Source organism: Peromyscus eremicus, chromosome 8a (assembly GCF_949786415.1).
Source record: "Peromyscus eremicus chromosome 8a, PerEre_H2_v1, whole genome shotgun sequence".
Taxonomy (NCBI): domain Eukaryota; kingdom Metazoa; phylum Chordata; class Mammalia; order Rodentia; family Cricetidae; genus Peromyscus; species Peromyscus eremicus.
Genome location: NC_081423.1, coordinates 41,153,147 through 41,169,369, shown reverse-complemented (window position 1 = coordinate 41,169,369; position 16,223 = coordinate 41,153,147). Strand labels below are relative to the sequence as shown.

General features: G+C 45.6%; 1 protein-coding gene across 2 annotated transcripts in view; it reads left to right on the top strand.

Annotated features, from left to right (window-relative positions):
* Positions 1 to 16,223, top strand: part of Faxdc2 (fatty acid hydroxylase domain containing 2) — a 35,176-nt gene that overhangs the window by 2,422 nt on the left and 16,531 nt on the right. Inside the window, exon 1 of one of the 2 annotated variants that reach the window (XM_059270610.1) lies at positions 5,818 to 5,951. The exons of the other annotated variant lie outside the window; for it this stretch is intronic. The gene's annotated coding sequence lies outside the window, so the exon portion shown is untranslated. Of the gene's footprint in view, positions 1 to 5,817; positions 5,952 to 16,223 lie in introns of those variants that run through there. 2 annotated transcript variants of the gene reach the window in all.

Genomic DNA, 16,223 nt, shown 5'->3' with positions numbered 1-16,223 from the left:
GGCCTGGAGACGTGCGTCAAATTCCCAGAACCCACATTCTGACCTTCACACGTGATCCATGATGTGTACACACACAAAGAAATAAATTTTATTGGAAAAATTAAAAGCAGTTTAAAATTCTGGCATCCTGCCTTCACTTAACATCTGTCTCCTTTGTTTTAATTTGGGTCAGATTCCTATATAACTGCACATAGGCATGTTTATAATTGAAGGAGTGTCTGCCTTAGACAGAGACCAACCAGACCATACCCCATCAAACCTGCTTCATCACAAAGACCGCTCCCCTAGATAAGGACCAACCAGGCCACACTTCAGCAAGTCTGCTTCATCACAGACCTCTCACCCAGGCCCAGTCCTCTGTTTAAACCTGAAGCTCATGTCAGTGCCCTCAAAGATGAGAGAAATTTTTACCTCCCATATTCCCCAAATGGCTTTTTTAATTAAACTCCCTTTTTGCCTCTAGGTATGTGTCATGTTGCATTCTAAGTTTTTGAGCAGCCAACAACAAACAAACAAAAAGAAACCCCCGTTGTGTAATGACTCCAGATTTCTGTTTAGTGATAGGTTGAACCCAGGGCCTTACCAGCAAACACTCTGTCCCTGAACCACGACCACAGCCTCCAGTTCACTCTTGGAAACCTGTATTAAATCTGTTTTGTCTGTATGAGATGTCCCCTTTCCCTTAGAATCTACTAAAGTAACATTTCAAGTCTCCTTATACTAGACCTTTAAAGTTTAAGAGACCTTTAAACTTCAAAAAACTGGCCTAGATGTGGTAATGCATGCCTGTAATTTCAGCACTCAGGAGGCAGAGGCAAAAGAGTTGCCACATGTTAATGGCTAGCCTGGGCTACATAGTAAGACTGTACCTCAAAATAACCAAATGAATTTCAAAAGTGTTCCAACCTATGCATTGTCTGATTTCATAGACAAGAATGCGTAGCCAGATTGAGGGACTTGCCTCCCAGAGGCTTCTGACTCCACATTCAGGATGAAGGGCTCATCCAGGAGCCTTTGCTTATGGAACCTTTGCTGTGAGCCATGTTGGCACTGGTGAATGAAACAGAGACTGATGAACAAGTAAACAAGCGTTCAAGTAAGAAATGGCGGTGTATGGCACACACCTCTAATGTCAACGCTTGGGAGGCAGAGGCAGGAGGATCTCTGTGAGTTTGCAGCCAGCCTGGTGAACATTGCAAGTCCTAGGCCAGCCAGAGCTACATGGTAAGTGAGACCCTGTCTCAGAAAGAAAGAAAGAGAGAGAGAGAGAAAGAGAGAGAGAGAGAGAAGGAAGAAGGAGAGAGAAAGAGAGAAAGAGAAAGAAAGGGGGAAAAATAAATGTCAGCTAATGTGGTAGTGCACCTGTACCCTAACACCCAGAAGGTTGAGGCAGGAGGATCAAGGCCACCTTTGGCTACATATTGATTTCTAGTCCAGCCTGTGCTATGTAAGACTTTGTCTCAAAAAAAAGTATGTGTATATATATATATATATATATGTATGTATGTATATATATATATATATATATATATATATATATATATATCTCATTCTGAGAAATTGTAATAGCTATCATTGAAAGAGCTCAATGAGATGACCCAGAACATACTGGTGGGGGGGCATAAGCAGGGAGTCTCACAGGCAGGTAGGAAGGCCTCCCTGAAGAGGTGACATTTAAACAATTTAAACAGAAAGGCAAGAAAAAGGAGAAGCTAGGCAAGCACATTTCAAGCAGAGGCTAAGAGATGAGTTTTTTGTGAAAGGTACTAAAAGGCTAGATAGCCACAGAGAGGCTGTAGAGGTACAGAGCAAGAAGAGGCAGACCTGGGAGACTGGATTCCAGTGCATTGGGAAATCCTGGAGTTCCCACTCAGCAGAATGAGCTGATTTAGATTCGGGGGTGAGGGACAAGGTTGTGAGATGGTCTCTCATAGCACAGGCTAGCTTCAAATGTGAACTCCTGATCCTCCTGTCCTCATGCTGGGATTGCAGATGTGTACCACCACACCCAGCTTGGTTTGTTTTTTAGACAGGACTTTGATCTCTACAGATGTAAAGACAGAAATAATTTGAATTCTACTAAATTTGGTCTAAAAGAGTAGCTAGTTTTTCCCCTAAGGTGATAGCTGAGATAGGATTTGCAGGCGACTGACTGAGAATTTCAGCCATTGTGAAAACATTCCCACTGCTAAGTGAGTACAGCACAGAGAAGAAAGTTGGCCTTAGCCTACATAGAGCTGGGCAGATGGAAATACAGGCAGTGGAAAGAGGCGGTGAGAGGGGAACTTGCCTCTCATCACCTCTGAAACTTTCCTTGCCCTCAGGAAGGCACACAGCAAACCCAGTCTCCGATACTGTAGCCAAATCTTCAAAGCAAAACAAAACAAAAAAACCTTGGATTTCTAAAAGATTTTTAAAATTACGTGTATTTGTGTGTGTGTGTGTGTGTGTGTGTGTGTGTGTGTGTGTGTCTCCCTATGAATGCAGGTTCCTACAGAGATATTGAGTCCCCTGGAGCAAGATTTACAGAGGGTTGTGAGCTGCTAGCCATGAGTGCTGGGGCCTGTGGAAGAACAGTATGGGCTCTCAGCCCTGAGCTGTGTCTCTAGCTCCTGATTTACTTTCAAATGAGCAGCATTGAGAACCTTTCTTTGAACTGTGATATTCTATAATGTTCTAGTAGCAGTGGGACACCCAAAGGCTTCCGAATTTCGCAGAATCAGAGGCATAAGAGTGGGTAAGAACGGAGAAACATCCTGGGGGAGGGGTGGGTGCTGTACAAGCAGAGATGAGAGAAAACAGAAAGTTCCTATGAATCTTTGTAGGTGAACGGTGGAAGTTTGCCCATGGCGGTAACACTTGGAGAAGTGGATAATGAAATCAGGAAAGGACCCAGAGTTAAGTTTAGGTGGTGCTAGAATTCAGGGCCTCTGTCATGGTGGGCGGGTTCCTTTCCCATTGAACCACACTGTCAGTGCCAGGACCCTGGCCATCAGGAAGCCATATCTGATCAGTGCACACAGTAGGCTCATTATGTAAACATCTAAAGGATGGAGGAAAGTGTATTGGTGTCTCTCAGAGATGAGGAAAACCCTGAACAAGTTGTATCCAACCATGGAGTTCATTTTTAAGCAAGTGTTGAATGTTTTACTAAGCCCTGACTTAATACAACAAACTGGTCCAAGAAAAGTATGATCAAGACATGCTCTTTCGTTGGCCAAATAGAATGTGACACATCCACACATTAGCTTCGTAGGAGTCTCATTGGGTAACCCTGCCTGCTCTCCAGTGCTCAGTCCTCCTTCCCTCTCCTGAATGCTGGGGTCACATAGAGACCCAGGAAACACAGCTGTACTATTTGGAAAACTCCACATTCAAATGTTAAGAAATTAAGGTGTAATCCCAGCCCTGGGGAAGGAAGAGGCATGAGGACCAGGGTCAACATCATCCTCTACAGATGGAGTTCCAGGCCGCTCCGTGTTCCCTGAGACCCTATCTCAGAAGAGTAAATAAGCAGGGCCGAAGAGACGGCTCAACTTGTACTGCTTTTGCCGAGTTCAGTTCCAGACACACCAGTCAGGCAGCTCACAACCACCTGTAACTCCAGCTCTTTGAAGGTCCTGTACCCACATGTGTACATGCCCACAGACATGCACATATACACATAGTCCAAAATATTTTGAAAAGCACTATTAAAGTATAATGAAGGGCAGGGGAGTGTGCTCTGCTTCTGAAGAACTTTGCAGAGTCCAGGCCTAGCATACATGAGGCCATGTTCCACCCCAACTCTGCAGAAACCAACTCCGGCACGTTTCTATAATCCCACCACTATGGGGGGAGGCTAGGAGAATCAGGAACTTGAGGTCATCATTGATACATGAGTCAAAGCCCAGCCCAGCTACATGAGGACCTGACTCTTAGAAAATTGAGGAATGGGGCTGGAGAGATGGCTCAGTGATTAAGAATACTTGCTGCTCTTCCAGAGGACCAGAATTTGGTTCCTAGCACCCACATGGAGGGGCTCACAACTGCTTGTAACTCCAACTCCAGGGAATCTGATAACCCCTTCTGGGCTCCAGGGCACTGCAGTCCTGTGGCATAAACATACAGAGAGTTTTAAAAATAAAATAACCTGGCATTGTACACACCTTAAATCCTAGACCTTGGAGGCAGAGGCAGGTGCATCTCTGTGAGCTTTTGGGCAGCCTGATCTACATAGTACATTCCACACCAGCAAATATCAGACTTTTATGAGTTTTGGGGAACTGATGAGAAGTTTCAGAACATAGAAATTACTTCAACATGGAGTATGTGACACAGAGTATGGAAGAACCAAGTATCATAAATTGAGAGCTGTAAAGTCACAGACTGTCTCTCCCAGAAAGAGCTAACAGGAGGCTTGATCCCTTCAGGCTGAGGGACCTGGCCTTTTAAAGAGTAACCCCTGCCGGGCGGTGGTGGCGCACACCTTTAATCCCGGCACTCGGGAGGCAGAGGCAGGCAGATCTCTGTGAGTTCGAGGCCAGCCTGGGCTACCAAGTGAGTTCCAGGAAAGGCGCAAAGCTACACAGAGAAACCCTGTCTCGAAAAACCAAAAAAAAAAAAAAAGAGTAACCCCTGCCAGGTGTGGTGGCACATCCTTCAATCCCATCAGAGGCAGGCAGATATCTGTGAGTTCGAGGCCAGCCTGGTCTGCAATGGGAGTTACACAGAGAAACTCTGTCAACAACAACAAAAGAGTGACCCCTGTCATAAAGTAGCAGCTGTGTGTTCTAATAGTTGTCTCTTTTTAAGCAATTTGTAGCCAGACATTCTAGTGCATGTCTGTGATTCAAACATCCTCAGCCAGCTGAGGTAAGAGGATCAGGAGTTCAAGGCTAGTTTTGACTTCTTTGTAAGTTTGAGGCCAGCCAGGGCTACAGAAGGCTGGAGAAAGCCCTCAGAGATTATAAGCACTTGCTGCTCTTGTAGAAGACCCGAATTCAGTTCCAGCATCCACGTGGGGCAGCTCACAACAGCCTGTGAATTCAGTTCTGGGGGGATCAGATACCCTCTTGTGGCCTCCTGGGGTACCTGCAGTCACATACAGACAAGTAGACATACAGGTATATAGGTAAGTTTTCCAAAGAAATTAAAGGTGGGTGGCACTCACCTTTAATCCCAGCACTCAGGAGGCAGAGGCAGGCAGATCTCTGTGAGTTCTAGGCCACCCTGGTCTACAGAGTGAGATCCAGGATAGCCAGGGCTGTTACACAGAGAAACAAGCAAACAAATTAAATACATGCACTATATATTTCTATATATTTTCTTTTTTTTTTTTTTTTTTTTTTTTGGTTTTTTGAGACAGGGTTTCTCTGTGTAGCTTTGCGCCTTTCCTGGAACTCACTTGGTAGCCCAGGCTGGCCTCGAACTCACAGAGATCAGCCTGGCTCTGCCTCCCGAGTGCTGTATATTTTCAAAAGGGAGAGGAAGTGGGGAGGGAGGGAAGGGGAAGTTAAAGTGAACCAGTCAGTCCTCCGATCTGGAACCTTTGGACTAACTGTGTGGAATTGCCTACTCCCCACATGTTTTTCTCAGCCTGTCTTCCCGTGCCTTAACATTTTCTAAAATTGGAGAAGACAAAGAGAAAAAGAAAGTTCAAAGGGAGCCGAGTTTGGGCTCGTGCCCTGTTCCCTTGAGCTGTCCTCTGTCATAAAAGACGTGTCCTTCCAAAAGAAAGGCATTCTGTTTCCAGCCCACGCAGACCTAAACTTTTTCTCATCACGTGCCTGGCCAGAGCCAGTCGGCAGCCATGTAATGTGATCTCCAGGGCCAGCCTCCCGACCCACCCAAGCTGAGCCGGGGGACAATAAGGTTAGCCTGTAGAGCTACGCAGCAGCCACACACAAAAAACCCAGAAGCACTACAGGCTGGACCTGTGGCTTGGAGACAGGGAACAGCCCTCTGCAGAGGTGAGCAGGGGACTGTTGGGAGGGGACTCTTTGGGAAGGCCAGGATACATCCAAGTCCCCCTCTGCCATCAGCCTGCCCTCTCCCCTCCTCCACAGATGAAGTGTGCCTGGGCTGTCCCCTACCTATTTCTCAGCACCACCTACCTGCCTGTGTCTGCCCCTTCTGTCTCCTAATAATGTCACTTTTCTCAAAACTGACGGAGTTCTAATGAACCGGGTCTACTTCTAAAGCTGGTAGGGAACAGTTCCCAAGAGGGAAGTGAAACTGGAAAAGACTGTTGGGAGGCAACCCTTGTCCTAGAAGGACTGCATCGAGCTGCCACACTCTGGGAGGATATGTGTGTATGGGCTGTCAGCCAGGTCCAAGTGCCTTCAGTACAGCAGTGGCTCCAGGCTTCGGACGATCAGTACGTCCAATGGTCTCAAGGAAGGACTCCCACCAAAGCTACTGGGTAGAGATGGAGCAGTGGAGAAGTGCTTTGCAGGGGAGTCCTAGGTGCTTAAGCCAGGCAAGACAGGATGCTGCTGCAGGGGAGTTGCTGTCAGGTTTTCTTGTAATTCCAAACAGATGTCACTGGCTGAGACAGAGAGATTAAGTCAATTTGATAAAAGAAATGCAAAAAGGGTCTGCTTTCGCCTCTACCACACAAGTCACCAGCAGGAAGGAAAGGCATCCACGTGCTCAGCCACAAGCTCTGGGAGATAAAAACAAAACAACTTTTCTTGTTTGGGGCTCTGTTTATTCAGCAAGTGCTTCCTGAAGGCGGGCTGGATGCCAAGCTTGGGTTTGGTGCTTTGACAACTGGCGTGTACTACAGGGGATAGAACCCAGGGCCTTACAGATGCTAGACTTGTGCTCTGTAATCAAGCCACACATTTGTCTTTCTTTGTTTAATTGTATTTTGAGATAAAGTTTTGCCAAGTTGTCCAGGATGACTGTGAACGTGGGATCTTCCTGCTTTGGCATCCAAAGTAGATGGGATTCCAGATGTGCACAATCACACCAGCTAGCAGGAAACTCTTAAAGGACTCTTAAAGGTGAGACTGCCCAAGGGGAGTCTCACCTTCTGGGGAACCTTCATCTCCTTGGTTCTGTATCAGCTGCCTTTCCCTCTGTCTCTTCTCAGACAAAGGGCCACTGTTGCTCTTGGGAGCCTTCTCCTGTGGAAGTGCTCATCTAGGCTGCTGCTTCTGAGGCTGGTGACTGGCCAAGAGGCCCTCTTGACTGGCTAGCTCATCCCTAGAGTGCAAACAGCCTGTGCTGAGGGTGGGCGGGGTGTCATGTCAGTTGCTGGCTCTCTCATTAGAAATCTTAACGAACATGGAGCCTGAGACAAAATGTTAAGAAGCTTGGCTTCCACTGGAGTCCTTGTGGGGTTTGGAGTGAGTCACTTTGAAAAAGTATTTCTGGCCAGGCATTGGTAGTGTATGCCTTTAATCCCAGCATTAGAGAGGCAGGCCCATCTCTGTGAATTTGAAGCCAGCCTGGTCTACAGAGTGAGTTCCAGGACAGCCAGGGCTACAAAGAGAGACACTGTCTCAAAAACATCAAAATCAAAACAACAACAACAAAAAAGGCAGGGTCAGGGTAGCCTCCTGAACTGGAAGCCAGGCTGGCCACTAGCAAGCCCCATTAATACTCATGTTTCCATCTGCCACAGCAAAAGGGCTATTGGCCATGCCTGGATTTTTATGTAGGTTCTAGGGATTGGAACTCAGGTCCTCACGCTTACACAAGTACTCTTACCCACTGTGCCACCTTCCTAGCCTGGAGCAAGTCACAGTCTGTTATTTGTCTCTGTCTCCTCAGCTACAAAACAGAGGCAGACCTGAGCTCTGGGTCTAGTTTTGGATTTGGGGGTTTTGCTTTGTTTCTTTGATGTTGTTTGTTTTTGTTTTGTTTTCTGAGGCAGGGTCATATATAGCCTACATACCTCAAACTCATTACATAAGGCTAGCTTTGAACTCCTGACTCCTGTCAAGAGTTGGGATGCTAGCCTTGACCTACCACACCCAGCTTGTTTTTGTTTTATAAGACAAGATGCCAGTCCCGCCTGGCCTGGAACTTACTGGATAGCCCAGGCTAGCCTGAAACCCTTCCAGTCCTCCCACCTCCGTCTCCCTCGTGCTGGGATTGCAGGCGTGAGGCAACACCAGCAAGTTTGTTGAGGCTGTTCTGGGTTTTTTTTTGTTTTTGTTTTTGTTTTTTCTGTCCTGTAAGAGTGAGTTATTAGGCCAGGTGTGACGGCACACACCTGTGACCCCAGCGTTCAGGATGAGGTTGCCTGGGCTACAAAGAAAGAGCCTGTTGCAAAGACAAAGCAAACTGGATGTGGTGTTGGGCATCCATGATCCCAGAACTCATAAGTGGAGGCAGAGGAGTCAGGTTAAGACCTGGGCTATTAACACCTCTCCAGAGGAAGGGACAAAAGAAACAGGAGGAGCCACTGGGGCTAGCCCAGAAGCAGTCCTTGGTTGTCCAACTAGTTTTCTGTTTGGTTTGTTTTAATATTTATTCGCTTTTGTTTTATATGTATGGGTGTTTCACCTGCTTATATGTTTGTGTACCACACGTATTCCCGGTGCCTTTGGAGGCTAGGCGAGGGGGTTGAATCCCCTGGAACTGGAATTACAGATGTTTGTGTTAAGAGCACTTGCTGCTCTTACAGAGGACCTGAGCTCTGTGGCACCCACATTGGACAGCTCACAACTGCCTTTAATTCCAGCTTCAGAGGAATCCAGCGCCCTCTTCTGGCCTCCACAGGCATTGTTTCCACGGGCGAAAACCACATACCCATACACATACATAATTAAAAATAAAAAGACCAGTGCTGAAAAGTATTAAATTTGGAAAAATCATAGCAAGCCAAGTTCTCGCTAAGAGAGAATCAACTCATTGTAATAGCAGAAACCTCAGTTTTTAGTACATATTATTGTGTCTTGTTCTCTCCTTCCAGAACGTGTCCCTTATCCTAAATGGTACTCACTCTTCTGAACACTGCGTCATCTGGGAAAATTAGATAATACTATTTTGTAAGTTAGGAACAAGGAATATCTTTCTTTCTTTTCTTTAAATTTGAAAGGTCTTGTATATCCCAGACTGGCCTCAAACCTAACATGGTATGTGGCTAATGCTGACCTTGAAAGTCTGTTTGTTTGTTTTATTTTTGTTTTTTTTTGGTTTAGTTTGGTCTAGCTTTTTGAGACAGTGTTTCTCTGTGTACCTCTGCCTGTCCTGGAACTTGTCCTGTAGTCCAAGCTGGCCTCGTTCTTAGAGATCTGCCTGCCTCTACCTCCTGAGTGCTAGGAGTAAAGGTCAGGGCCACCACACCTGGCTTGTTTGTTTGTTTTTAGTGTGTGTTTGGGCATATGTGTGGGTGTGTGCATGAGGACAATCTGGAGTGTCCATCTCATCTTCTACCTTAGCAGACACAGGGACTCTCTTGTCATTCACTACTCTATGTATACTCCAGGCTATCTTCTGGGGATTTCACAGTCTCTGTCCCTGGGGCTACAGATGTGCACTATTGTGTCTGGCTTTTCCCTGGGTCCTAGAGATCTGAATTCAGGTAATTACGTTTGAGCAGCAAGCACTTTGCCCACTGAACCTAAACTCCAGATCCTGCTGCCTCTGCCTCTGCCTCTTGAGTACTGGGATTAGAGACATTTGCCACTACATCCAATTTAAGAAATACCAGGGTTGGAATCCAGAACTTCAGGCACTCAACCCCTGAGCTGTGTCTCCAGCTCTGACACACAACATTGCTTGAACGAAATGATGGAAATGCTAGAGAAACATGCTCTTTGCTAGTGCAACACGCACTAGTGCATTGTTCATGGCCAGCAGGCTCATCTCCCTCAGACCTTTCAGCCTGCCACACTCACCCTTGCCTTCAAGAAGGTCTATACTTTGTCAGATAGCACGATAAGCACCGAATTCAAGTTCTGCCACTAAATCTCTGTCAAATTTGAGTCGAACTTGCATCTTCCTGGGGCCTCCTATTGGGTCCCTGATCCATGTGATTGCCATGAGAAGAATTCCAATGAGTATGGTGGCCTACAGAGGACAGAGTTCATAGCAGAGTAAGTCGAGGCATTCTCCAGGAAAAAGGGCAGACGAGCACTCTAGAGAGGGAGAATGGACAACGCCAGAGAGACCACTGTGCTGATGCACATTTTTAGGGGGGCTTTGTTCTATTTCATAAAGTCCTTGAACAGGGGCTGTTTCCTGACCAGGTGATTGGCAGGCCCACTAGGATTAACTCTTAAGGGAGAGGACAAGAATATTTGTTCTTTCACAAGAAGCCGATAGCTAGATGAAAAAATTAGGATATTTCTCTTTTAGCTATGCATCTATTTAGAGAGGGGGGAGGATTGGTTCTCTCTTCCTGCTTGCTTTGAGGCAGAGTCTCTCTTTTCTTCCTGTCATTAAATTTCCCACTGAGTCTCCTATCTCTGCCTCCCCTCTTACCTACAAGTGCTGAGATTAAAGAGCCAATGCACTAGCTTTTTGTTTTCATATAGGTTCCAGGATCAAACCCTGCCTAGCAAATGCTTTTACCCACTGAGCTGTCTCAGGGTCTAGTGTTAGAAGCTTTGGGTCAGTTTCAAAAGCCTCATCTCCACATCAGAATCGTGCTGTTTCAGCTCCTACTTTCACAAGTTGCTGATTATGAGGGTGGGATCCATCCTGCAGACTTCTGTGCTACTGTTCTCTAGCAACCACACAGGCACATCAGAACAAGACCAGCCTAAGGTAACTTCCAGCTCTTAGATCAGAGAGACCTCCAAGGGTAGAGAGAAGGAGGCTGGAGAGATGACTCAGCAGCTAAGGCCACTTGCTGCTCTTCCTGAGGACACAGATTCATTTTCCACTACCCCCATCAGATGGCTCACAAGCTCCTATAACTAACTCCAGTTTCAAGGATATGATGTCCTCTTCTAGCCTCCATGGGAATGTGAGTGTGTGCATGCACACACAAAACACGGACACACACACACAGATACACAGACACACACAGAGATACACAGACACACACATAGACACACACTGACACATTTCGCTTTGAGACAGTGTTTCCCTACATAGTCCTGGCTGGAACTCAGATTCACAAGCCTTTGCCTCCTGAGTGCTGCAATTAAAGGTGTGCATCACCACACTCAACCCAATTTAAAAAAAAACTTAAACCGGGAGGTGGTGGCGCATGCCTTTGATCCTAGCACTCAGGAGGCAGAGGTAGCTGGATCTCTGTGAGTTCCAGGCCGCACAGAGCTACACAGTTAAAGCTTGTCTCAAAAAAAGAAAAAAATATATAGAAATATAATTGTAAATATAAATGTTATTAATTTTACTTGTCAATATTACTAATTTGAACCAAATTGTTAGCTAACAATATGAAGTCATTTCTGTGTTTGAGGCCTCCCTGCTTTCTCCTTCCCATGGAAACCTGTTCCTAGAAACTTTCTCTGCCCTCATAAAATTAAAAAAATTGTCTATACCAGGCAGAGAAGGGCTCAGGAAGCAAAGTGCTTGATATAAATACCATGAACTATGCCTCATCCTCAGGGACTCTGGTACCTGATCACCACCTCCAGAGATAGTTCATGGGTGTGTTGGCATACCTCAACAACAAACCTGTGGTTAGGAAACCTTGTGGTTCTCAGGAAATCATAGGTCAGTAGATAAACACCACTCACACAGCCCCAGGGCCTACCCACACAAGAGGATAGTCTTATACTTTGTCCTGTGAGTGTGTCCAGAGCAGAGTCCAGCCTCTGCACTTCCTCATCCCACACTCCCAGCAGGACCTGCTTCCCAAAAATCAGCTCTGCCCTTTAAATGACCATGGCTGTCACAGGTCCAGGGTTGGGGTCTCAGTGAACCAACAGCACCCCAGAGAGTCTGCTCCTACCTCACTGTAACACAGAATCTGTGATGATCTCTACCCTGGGCCCTTTCCCCACAGTCTCAGAGCCACCATCCTCTCAAACGATGGTATCAACTATGACAGATACCATTGGTGAGAGACCCTGGTGCTCATCTTTCTGTTTGGCCTTTTTTTTTTTTTTTTTTTTTTTTTTTACTAAACATAATGGTCTCCAGTTCTTTCCATCCATCTTACTAAAAATGATAGGATTCTTCTTGTCATTCTTTGTATGGCTGACCTCAGTTTTGACTTGTCCATTCACTGTTGATGAACACTTAAGTTTTCCTTCCTCCCTCCCTTCCTTGTGAGTGTTAGAGTAGAGAGTAAACTCAAGCCCTCATATGCAGGGGAAATGTGCTATTATTGAGCTATACCCCACACCTCCCTTATTTAAAAAAGCATTGGTTTTTTTTTCTAGAATAAAATCACTTTATTTTAATTAACTCACATATAAAACACCACACAGCTGGCTCAGGAAGCCAAACACTTGGACAGCCTAGCTCTACAAATCTCAGTGACCCCTCCCCCCACAGTGGGCCCTGCCTTCCATGGCCTCTGATGCAATGACTTGTTAATAATGAGGGTTAGTTTGGATTCACACTTCCACTACCAGTCAGGTTCTTACCATAAAGTAACCTGCTCATCAGAGCTTACTTTCCAGTTCTTCAGTGTGAAAGAATGTTTCAGTTCCTGGTCCGGTTAAGCAAGCATTTGAAAGTCTACACTGCCTCAGCACCCCCTTGAAACACCATAGGGTGACCCCAGCTCTGGGCACACTCCAGACACTGATTTAAAAAACACAAGACCTTGCAGATTGCTGCTCTACCAGCCAGGCTCCCTGGTAAGGGATGTCAGGCTTTGTGGGCTCAGCATTACCACCCCCACTGAAGCCCCTGGTGTGGGTGTGCCTGTCACCTCATCATGAGCCCACAGCCACACTGGCTGCAGTGGTCGCCATCTGGGCAGGCTGTCAGAGGAGCTACCTGGGATGAGAGGATTTGGTCTCTATGTGTCGTCCTGAGTATTTCAGCTGCTCATCATCTAGACATTCTAAACTGTCAAAAAGGTGTGCCTCTGTGTGTGTGTGTGTCCACCCTCTAGGGCACACACTCAGACAAAAGTGCAGTTGTGTGCATCTGTGCACTTTTGCAGAGACCAGAAGGCATCAGAGTCCTTGGAGCTGGAGTTACAGATGTTTGTGGGACACCTGGCTCACTATATGGGTTCTGGGATTAAAACTCCAGTCCTCATGATTGTGCCACAAGTACTCTTAACCACTGAGCCATCTCTCCAGTGTCTCCCCCACCCCCATTTAATTATTTATTTTTTATTTTGAGGCAGAGTGTTGCTAAATTCTCCAATGGGGGGTGGTTCAGGAAACTGAGATTCTAGATGTACACCACTATATTGGCAGTTACTGCATTTCTCAGTAATTGTAAAGCAGTGATTCAGTGAGCATGAGAGTGTAGACATCTCAGGGCCCTAAGATCATTAGATATACTCATTGGTTAACCTTGAATCACCTGGTTGTGAGTTTCAAAGAGCTGGGATTAAGGACATGCCCTCTGCACCTGGCTGGTTGCTCATAGCTCCTTCTTCTTTTTTGAGTAGTTTTGTTTTTTTTTTTTATTTTCTATTAGCATGCAAAATGTTAGTTTCATTGAAAATAAAACTTGCCCTGGGTGGTGGAGGGGCACGCCTTTAATCACAGCACTCAGGAGGCAGAGCCAGGCAGATCTCTGTGAATTCGAGGCCAGCCTGGTCTACAGAGAGAGCTCCAGGACAGGCACCAAAACTACACAGAGAAACCCTGTCTCAAAAAAACAAAACAAAAAACAAACAGAGTTATGAGCGGCATCTGGGAGAGAACATGCAGTTTTTGTCTGAGACTAGATTATCTCACAGTATAATCCTTTCCAAATTCATCCATTTTCCTGCAAACTTCATAATTTCATTTTTCTTTTTGGCTCAACAAAATTCCATCATGTACAGGTACCACATTTTCATTATCCATTCATCTGTTGATGGACAACTAAGCCGACTCCGTGTCCTATGTGTTGTGACTAGAGTAGCAATGAACATGGATGGGCAAGCATCTCTATGGTAGGCCTTGGTGGTTTGAATGAGAATGGCCCCTGTAGGTCCATAGGTTTGAATGCTTGGTCCCCAGTTAGTGGAACCGTTTGGGAAGGATTATGAGGTGTGGCCTTATTGAAGGAGATGTGTCACTAGTGGTGGGAAACTTGAAGATCTGATGTGAACTTTCAGCTATTTGTCCAGCCCCATGCCTCCCTGCCTTTGGCCAGGCTCCCTCCCTCTGAACTAACCCTCTGGAACTGTAAGCAAGCCCTCAACTAAATATTTACTTTATAAGTTGATTGGTCATGGTGTCTCCTCACAACAATAGAACAAGGAAGACATAGGGTATAGAGTCCCTTGGTGTATGCCCAAGAGCCATATGTCTGGCTCATATGCCAGTTCCATTCATAATGTCCAAGAAATCTCTGTACTCATTTCAACAATGGCCATGCTCCTTTCCAGGCCCACTGAGATTGTACTAAGGGTCCCTTCTTCCTGGTCTTTGCCAACACTTGTTATCTTCAAATAAGAGACATGCTTGCTAGGCTTGGTACACGCACTTAATCCAAGCCCAGGGGAGGTTGGAGGCAGGAGACTCAGAATTTCAAAGACATCCTTAGTCACCATAGTCAGGCCAGCTGATACTACATGAGACCATACAGCAAAAGAAAAAAAGGAAAAATAAACGTAAAAGCTGGGGGCAAAGGGGGCATAGTGGTAGCACAGGCTTTTAATCCCAGCACTTGGGAGGCAGAAGCAGGTGGATTTCTGTGAGTTCGAGTCCAACCTGGTCTACAGTTCTAATTCTAGGACAGCCAGGGCTACACAGAGAAACCCTGTCTCAAAAAACAAACAAACAAACAAAAACCAAGCAAATAAAAGCCATCCTTATAACATGAAGTGAAATGCTGCAAATTATTGTTTCCAGTTTGAACCAGTAAAAGCAAAGTGTATTTATTTATTGTTTTACAATTTCATATATATTTACAATGTGTCTTGGTCATACCCATCCACAACTTTCCCCCACACATCTCTTTGTGGTGGAGGGATTTTTTGTTGTCATTTTATTTTAATTAATTTATTTTTATTTTATGCACATTGGTATTTTCCCATGGGTGTTGGGTCCCCTGGAACTGGAATTACAGACAGTTTTGAGCTGCCATGTGGGTGGTGCTGGGAATTGAACCCGGGTCCTCTAGAAGGGCAGTCAGTGCTTTTAACCCCTGAGCCATCTCTCTAGCCACTTTGTTGTCATTTTTTTTTAAAGATTTATTTATTTATTATGTATACAGTATTCTGCCTGCATGTGTCCCTGCAGGCCAGAAGAGGGCACCAGATCTCATTACAGATGGTTGTGAGCCACCATGTGTTTGGCTGGGAATTGAACTCAGGACCTCTGGAAAAGCAGTTGGTGCTCTTAACCACTGAGCCATCTCTCCAGCCCCACTTTGTTGTCATTTTAAAGACTTTATTTATGTGTATGTGTGTGCATCTGTGTTTGGAAGTGTGTGTGCGTTTGTGTGTGTGTGTCTACCCTCTAGGGCATGCACTCAGACAAAGTGCAAGGGTGTGCATCTGTGCACTCCTGCAGAGACCAGAAGGCATCAGTATCCTTGGAGCTGGAGTTACAGATGTTTGTGGGACACCTGGCTCACTATATGGGTTCTGGGATTAAAACTCCAGTCCTCGTGGTTGTGCCACAAGTACTCTTAACCACTGAGCCATCTCTCCAGCCATCCTCTTTAATTAATTATTTATTTGTTATGAGGCAAGGTGTTGCTAAATTATCCAAGGAGGATGGTTCAGGTCGCTGGGATTCCAGATGTGCACCACTACATTGGCAGTTACTCCATTTCTCAGTAATTATAAGCAGTGATTCAGTAGACATGAGAGTGTAGACATCTCAGGGCCCTAAGATCATTAGATATACTCATCGGTTAACCCTGGTATATACCTGTGAGTTCCAAAGACCTGGGATTAAGGACATGCCCTCTACACCTGCCTGGTAGCTCGTAGCTCCTTCTTCTTTTTTGGATAGTTCCTTTTTATTTTTATTTTTTATTTTTCCCCGAGACAGGGTTTCTCTGTGTTACTTTGTAGCCTGTCCTGAACTCCCTCTGTACACCAGGCTAGCGTTGAACTCACAGAGTTTTTTTTTTAAAAAAAACTTGGAGACTTATGCCTAAGGACAGAAAGAACCCTGGGCATTTGAGGACTTCTGTTCTCCTCAGCACTATTTTAGCAGAGGTCTACCTGTTCTTTAAGT